This window comes from Oncorhynchus nerka, linkage group LG8, assembly GCF_034236695.1.
Source record: "Oncorhynchus nerka isolate Pitt River linkage group LG8, Oner_Uvic_2.0, whole genome shotgun sequence".
NCBI lineage: Eukaryota > Metazoa > Chordata > Actinopteri > Salmoniformes > Salmonidae > Oncorhynchus > Oncorhynchus nerka.
This window is the reverse complement of record NC_088403.1, coordinates 68,225,453-68,232,353: the sequence shown is the minus strand read 5'-3', so window position 1 is coordinate 68,232,353 and position 6,901 is coordinate 68,225,453.

Below are 6,901 nucleotides of genomic sequence, written 5' to 3'. Positions count from 1 at the left end.
AGAGAGAGATAGAGAGAGAGAGAGAGAGAGAGAGGAGAGAGAGAGAGACAGAGAGAGAGAGAGAGAGAGAGAGAGAGAGAGAGAGACAGAGAGAGAGACATATGGCATATGATTACGTAGGAGACTGCAGTGGTATGACATTAGAGACTACAGTGGTATGACATTAGAGACTACAGTGGTATGACATTAGAGACTACAGTGGTATGACATTAGAGACTACAGTGGTATGACATTAAAGACTACAGTGGTATGACATTAGAGACTACAGTGGTATGACATTAGAGACTACAGTGGTATGACATTAGAGACTACAGTGGTATGACATTAGAGACTACAGTGGTATGACATTAGAGACTACAGTGGTATGACATTAGAGACTACAGTGGTATGACATTAGAGACTACAGTGGTATGACATTAGAGACTACAGTGGTATGACATTAGAGACTACAGTGGTATGACATTAGAGACTACAGTGGTATGACATTAGAGACTACAGTGGTATGACATTAGAGACTACAGTGGTATGACATTAGAGATATCTACTATCCCATATCTACTGGGTGAAATACCACAGTGTACCATCACAGCAGCAAGATTTGTGACCTGTTGCCACAAGAAAAGGGCAACTAAGAACAAACACCATTGTAAATACAACCCATATTTATGTTGATTTATTTTCCATTTTGTACTTGAACTATTTATACTATTTGTGAGGAGAAGAGCTGAACCTATTACCTGATATATAGAGAGGAGGGGGGAGAGAGGGAAGGAGAGAAAACGAGAGAGGGAGACAGAGGGAGAGAGAGAGAGAGAGAGAGAGAGAGAGAGGGGGAGCATGAGAGTGAGAGAGGACAGAGAGAGAGAGAAAGCGGGGGAGAGAGAGAGGGAGAGGAGAGAGAAAGCGAGAGAGAGAGGAGAGAGAGAGAAGATAGAGAGAGGAGAGAGAGAGAGATAGAGAGAAGAGAGGGAGAGGGAGAGCATGAGAGCGAGAGAGGGACAGAGAGAGAGAAAGCGAGAGAGAGGGAGAGAGAGAGAAGATAGAGAGAGGGGAGAGCGAGAGAAGAGAGAGAGAGAGAGATAGAGAGGGAGAGAGCGAGAGAAGGAGAGAGAGAGATAAAGAGAGGGACAGATGAGAGATGGAGAGAGGGAGAGGGAGAGAGAGAGAGAGAGAGAGAGAGAGAGAGAGAGAGAGAGAGAGAAGAGAGGGAGAGGGAGAGCATGAGAGCGAGAGAGGGACAGAGAGAGAGAAAGCGAGAGAGAGGGAGAGAGAGAGAAGATAGAGAGAGGGAGAGAGCGAGAGAAGGAGAGAGAGAGAGAGATAGAGAGGGAGAGAGCGAGAGAAGGAGAGAGAGAGATAGAGAGAGGGACAGAGAGAGATGGAGAGAAAGGGAGAGGGAGAGAGAGAGAGAGAGAGAGAGAGAGAGAGGAGAGAGAAGAGAGGGAGAGGGAGAGCATGAGAGCGAGAGAGGGACAGAGAGAGAGGGAGAGAGTGAGAAGAGAGAAGAGAGAGAGAAAGAGAGAGGGAGAGCTTGAGAGAGAGAGAGGGAGAGGGAGAGCGTGAGAGCGAAAGAGCGAGAGAGAGAAAGAGAGAGGGAGGGAGAGCGCGAGACCGAGAGCCATTTGAGACCTTGCTTTAATACCCCAACCATCTTCCATCAATCACATCAATCAGACCTTTGTGAAGCTTATATCAGTTTAGTGACAAATAAAATAACATTTTATTGGTCACATACACATATTTAGCAGATGTTATTGCGGGTGTAGCGAAATGCTTGTGTCCTTAGAGATCCTTTTTATGTCTCTGTTTTGGTTTGGTCAGGGCGTGAGTTGGGGTGGATGTCCTTGATGATCTTTTTGGCCTTCCTGTGACATCGGGTGGTGTAGGTGTCCTGGAGAGCAGGCAGTGTAACCCCCAGGAATGTGTTGGGCACACCACCCTCTGTGTGGACCATTTCAGATTGTCCGTGATGTGTACGCCGAGGAACTTGAAGCTTTTCCGACCATTTCAGATTGTCAGTGATGTGTACGCCGAGGAACTTGAAGCTTTTCCTCCACAATGTGGATAAGGGGGTGCTCCCTCTGCTGTTTCCTGAAGTCCACAATCAGCTTCTTCGTTTTGGGGCCCCGAGCTTGATGGTGAGCTTGGAGGGTGCTATGGTGTTGAAGGCTGAGCTATAGACAACGACAATGAACAGCATTCTTACATAGGTATTCCTCTTGTCCAGGTGGGTTAGGGCAGTGTGCAGTGTGATGGCGTCGTCTGTGGATCTGTTGGGGCGGTTTGCACATTTCAGTGGGTCTAGGGTGCCAGGTAAGGTGGAGGTGATATGATCGTTAGCTAGCCTCTCAAAGCACTTCATGATGACAGAAGTGAGGGCTACGGGGCGATAGTCATTTAGTTCAGTTACCTGTACCTTTCTTGGGTACAGGAACAATGGTGGACATCTTGAAGCATGTGGGGACAACAGACTGGGATATGGAGAGATTGAATATGTCCGAAAAATCTGCAGCTAGCTGGTCTGCGCATGCGGCTGGGGATGCCGTCTGAGCCGGCAGCCTTGCGAGGGTTAACACGTTTAAATGTTTTACTCACGTCGGCCTTTATTTAACCAGGCAAGTCAGTTAAGAACAAATTCTTATTTTCAATGACAGCCTACCAGGGAACAGATCAACAGATTTATACCTTGTCAGCTCAGGGATTTGAACTTGCAACCTTCCGGTTACTAGTCCAACGATCTAAGCACTAGGCTACCCTGCCGTCATACATCTCGTGTCCGAGCCGTTGAATCGTGACTCCACTTTGTCTCTGTCCTGACGTTTTGCCTGTTTGATTGCCTTGCGGAGGGAATAACTACACTGTTTGTATTCAACCACATTCTCAGTCACCTTTCCACGGTTAAATGCAGCAGTTAGCGCTTTAAGTTTAGCGCGAATGCTGCCATCTATCCACAGTTTCTGGGTAGGTTTTAATAGTCACAGTGGGTAGGTTTTAATAGTCACCGTGGGTAGGTTTTAATAGTCACCGTGGGTAGGTTTTAATAGTCACAGTGGGTAGGTTTTAATAGTCAACGTGGGTAGGTTTTAATAGTCACAGTGGGTAGGTTTTAATAGTCACAGTGGGTAGGTTTTAATAGTCACAGTGGGTAGGTTTTAATAGTCACAGTGGGTAGGTTTTAATAGTCACCGTGGGTAGGTTTTAATAGTCACAGTGGGTAGGTTTTAATAGTCACAGTGGGTAGGTTTTAATAGTCACAGTGGGTAGGTTTTAATAGTCACAGTGGGTAGGTTTTAATAGTCACAGTGGGTAGGTTTTAATAGTCACAGTGGGTAGGTTTTAATAGTCACAGTGGGTAGGTTTTAATAGTCACAGTGGTTTTAATAGTCACAGTGGGTAGGTTTTAATAGTCACAGTGGGTAGGTTTTAATAGTCACAGTGGGTAGGTTTTAATAGTCACAGTGGGTAGGTTTTAATAGTCACAGTGGGTAGGTTTTAATAGTCACAGTGGGTAGGTTTTAATAGTCACAGTGGGTAGGTTTTAATAGTCACAGTGGGTAGGTTTTAATAGTCACAGTGGGTAGGTTTTAATAGTCACAGTGGGTAGGTTTTAATAGTCACCAGTGGGTAGGTTTTAATAGTCACAGTGGGTGGGTTTTAATAGTCACAGTGGGTGGGTTTTAATAGTCACAGTGGGTAGGTTTTAATAGTCACAGTGGGTGGGTTTTAATAGTCACAGTGGGTGGGTTTTAATAGTCACAGTGGGTAGGTTTTAATAGTCACAGTGGGTAGGTTTTAATAGTCACAGTGGGTAGGTTTTAATAGTCACCGTGGGTAGGTTTTAATAGTCACAGTGGGTAGGTTTTAATAGTCACAGTGGGTAGGTTTTAATAGTCACAGTGGGTGGGTTTTAATAGTCACAGTGGGTGGGTTTTAATAGTCACAGTGGGTAGGTTTTAATAGTCACAGTGGGTAGGTTTTAATAGTCACAGTGGGTAGGTTTTAATAGTCACAGTGGGTAGGTTTTAATAGTCACAGGTTTTAATAGTCACAGTGGGTAGGTTTTAATAGTCACAGTGGGTAGGTTTTAATAGTCACCGTGGGTAGGTTTTAATAGTCACAGTGGGTAGGTTTTAATAGTCACAGTGGGTAGGTTTTAATAGTCACAGTGGGTAGGTTTTAATAGTCACAGTGGGTAGGTTTTAATAGTCACAGTGGGTAGGTTTTAATAGTCACAGTGGGTAGGTTTTAATAGTCACAGTGGGTAGGTTTTAATAGTCACAGTGGGTAGGTTTTAATAGTCACAGTGGGTAGGTTTTAATAGTCACAGTGGGTAGGTTTTAATAGTCACAGTGGGTAGGTTTTAATAGTCACAGTGGGTGGGTTTTAATAGTCACAGTGGGTGGGTTTTAATAGTCACAGTGGGTAGGTTTTAATAGTCACAGTGGGTAGGTTTTAATAGTCACAGTGGGTAGGTTTTAATAGTCACAGTGGGTAGGTTTTAATAGTCACAGTGGGTAGGTTTTAATAGTCACAGTGGGTAGGTTTTAATAGTCACAGTGGGTAGGTTTTAATAGTCACAGTGGGTAGGTTTTAATAGTCACAGTGGGTAGGTTTTAATAGTCACAGTGGGTAGGTTTTAATAGTCACAGTGGGTGGTCACAGTGGGTAGGTTTTAATAGTCACAGTGGGTAGGTTTTAATAGTCACAGTGGGTAGGTTTTAATAGTCACAGTGGGTAGGTTTTAATAGTCACAGTGGGTAGGTTTTAATAGTCACAGTGGGTGGGTTTTAATAGTCACCGTGGGTAGGTTTTAATAGTCACAGTGGGTAGGTTTTAATAGTCACAGTGGGTAGGTTTTAATAGTCACAGTGGGTAGGTTTTAATAGTCACAGTGGGTAGGTTTTAATAGTCACAGTGGGTAGGTTTTAATAGTCACAGTGGGTAGGTTTTAATAGTCACCAGTGGGTGTTTTAGGTTTTAATAGTCACAGTGGGTAGGTTTTAATAGTCACAGTGGGTAGGTTTTAATAGTCACAGTGGGTAGGTTTTAATAGTCACAGTGGGTAGGTTTTAATAGTCACAGTGGGTAGGTTTTAATAGTCACAGTGGGTTTTAAGGTTTAGGTTTTAATAGTCACAGTGGGTAGGTTTTAATAGTCACAGTGGGTAGGTTTTAATAGTCACAGTGGGTAGGTTTTAATAGTCACAGTGGGTAGGTTTTAATAGTCACAGTGGGTAGGTTTTAATAGTCACAGTGGGTAGGTTTTAATAGTCACAGTGGGTGGGTTTTAATAGTCACAGTGGGTAGGTTTTAATAGTCACAGTGGGTAGGTTTTAATAGTCACAGTGGGTAGGTTTTAATAGTCACAGTGGGTAGGTTTTAATAGTCACCGTGGGTGGTTTTAATAGTCACAGTGGGTAGGTTTTAATAGTCACAGTGGGTAGGTTTTAATAGTCACAGTGGGTGGGTTTTAATAGTCACAGGTGGGTGGGTTTTAATAGTCACAGTGGGTAGGTTTTAATAGTCACAGTGGGTAGGTTTTAATAGTCACAGTGGGTAGGTCTTAATAGTCACAGTGGGTAGGTTTTAATAGTCACAGTGGATAGGTTTTAATAGTCACAGTGGGTAGGTTTTAATAGTCACAGTGGGTAGGTTTTAATAGTCACAGTGGGTAGGTTTTAATAGTCACAGTGGGTAGGTTTTAATAGTCACAGTGGGTGGGTAGGTTTTAATAGTCACAGTGGGTAGGTTTTAATAGTCACAGTGGGTAGGTTTTAATAGTCACAGTGGGTAGGTTTTAATAGTCACAGTGGGTAGGTTTTAATAGTCACAGTGGGTAGGTTTTAATAGTCACAGTGGGTAGGTTTTTTTAATAGTCAATAGTCACAGTGGGTAGGTTTTAATAGTCACAGTGGGTAGGTTTTAATAGTCACAGTGGGTAGGTTTTAATAGTCACAGTGGGTAGGTTTTAATAGTCACAGTGGGTAGGTTTTAATAGTCACAGTGGGTAGGTTTTAATAGTCACCGTGGGTAGGTTTTAATAGTCACAGTGGGTAGGTTTTAATAGTCACCGTGGGTAGGTTTTAATAGTCACCGTGGGTGGGTTTTAATAGTCACCGTGGGTAGGTTTTAATAGTCACAGTGGGTATGTTTTAATAGTCACAGTGGGTAGGGTTTTAATAGTCACAGTGGGTAGGTTTTAATAGTCACAGTGGGTAGGTTTTAATAGTCACAGTGGGTAGGTTTTAATAGTCACAGTGGGTAGGTTTTAATAGTCACAGTGGGTAGGTTTTAATAGTCACAGTGGGTAGGTTTTAATAGTCACAGTGGGTAGGTTTTAATAGTCACAGTGGGTAGGTTTTAATAGTCACAGTGGGTAGGTTTTAATAGTCACAGTGGGTAGGTTTTAATAGTCACAGTGGGTAGGTTTTAATAGTCACAGTGGGTAGGTTTTAATAGTCACAGTGGGTAGGTTTTAATAGTCACAGTGGGTAGGTTTTAATAGTCACAGTGGGTAGGTTTTAATAGTCACAGTGGGTAGGTTTTAATAGTCACAGTGGGTAGGTTTTAATAGTCACAGTGGGTAGGTTTTAATAGTCACAGTGGGTAGGTTTTAATAGTCACAGTGGGTGGGTGGGTTTTAATAGTCACACAGTGGGTAGGTTTTAATAGTCACAGTGGGTAGGTTTTAATAGTCACAGTGGGTGGGTTTTAATAGTCACAGTGGGTAGGTTTTAATAGTCACAGTGGGTAGGTTTTAATAGTCACAGTGGGTAGGTTTTAATAGTCACAGTGGGTAGGTTTTAATAGTCACAGTGGGTAGGTTTTAATAGTCACCGTGGGTGGGTTTTAATAGTCACAGTGGGTGGGTTTTAATAGTCACAGTGGGTAGGTTTTAATAG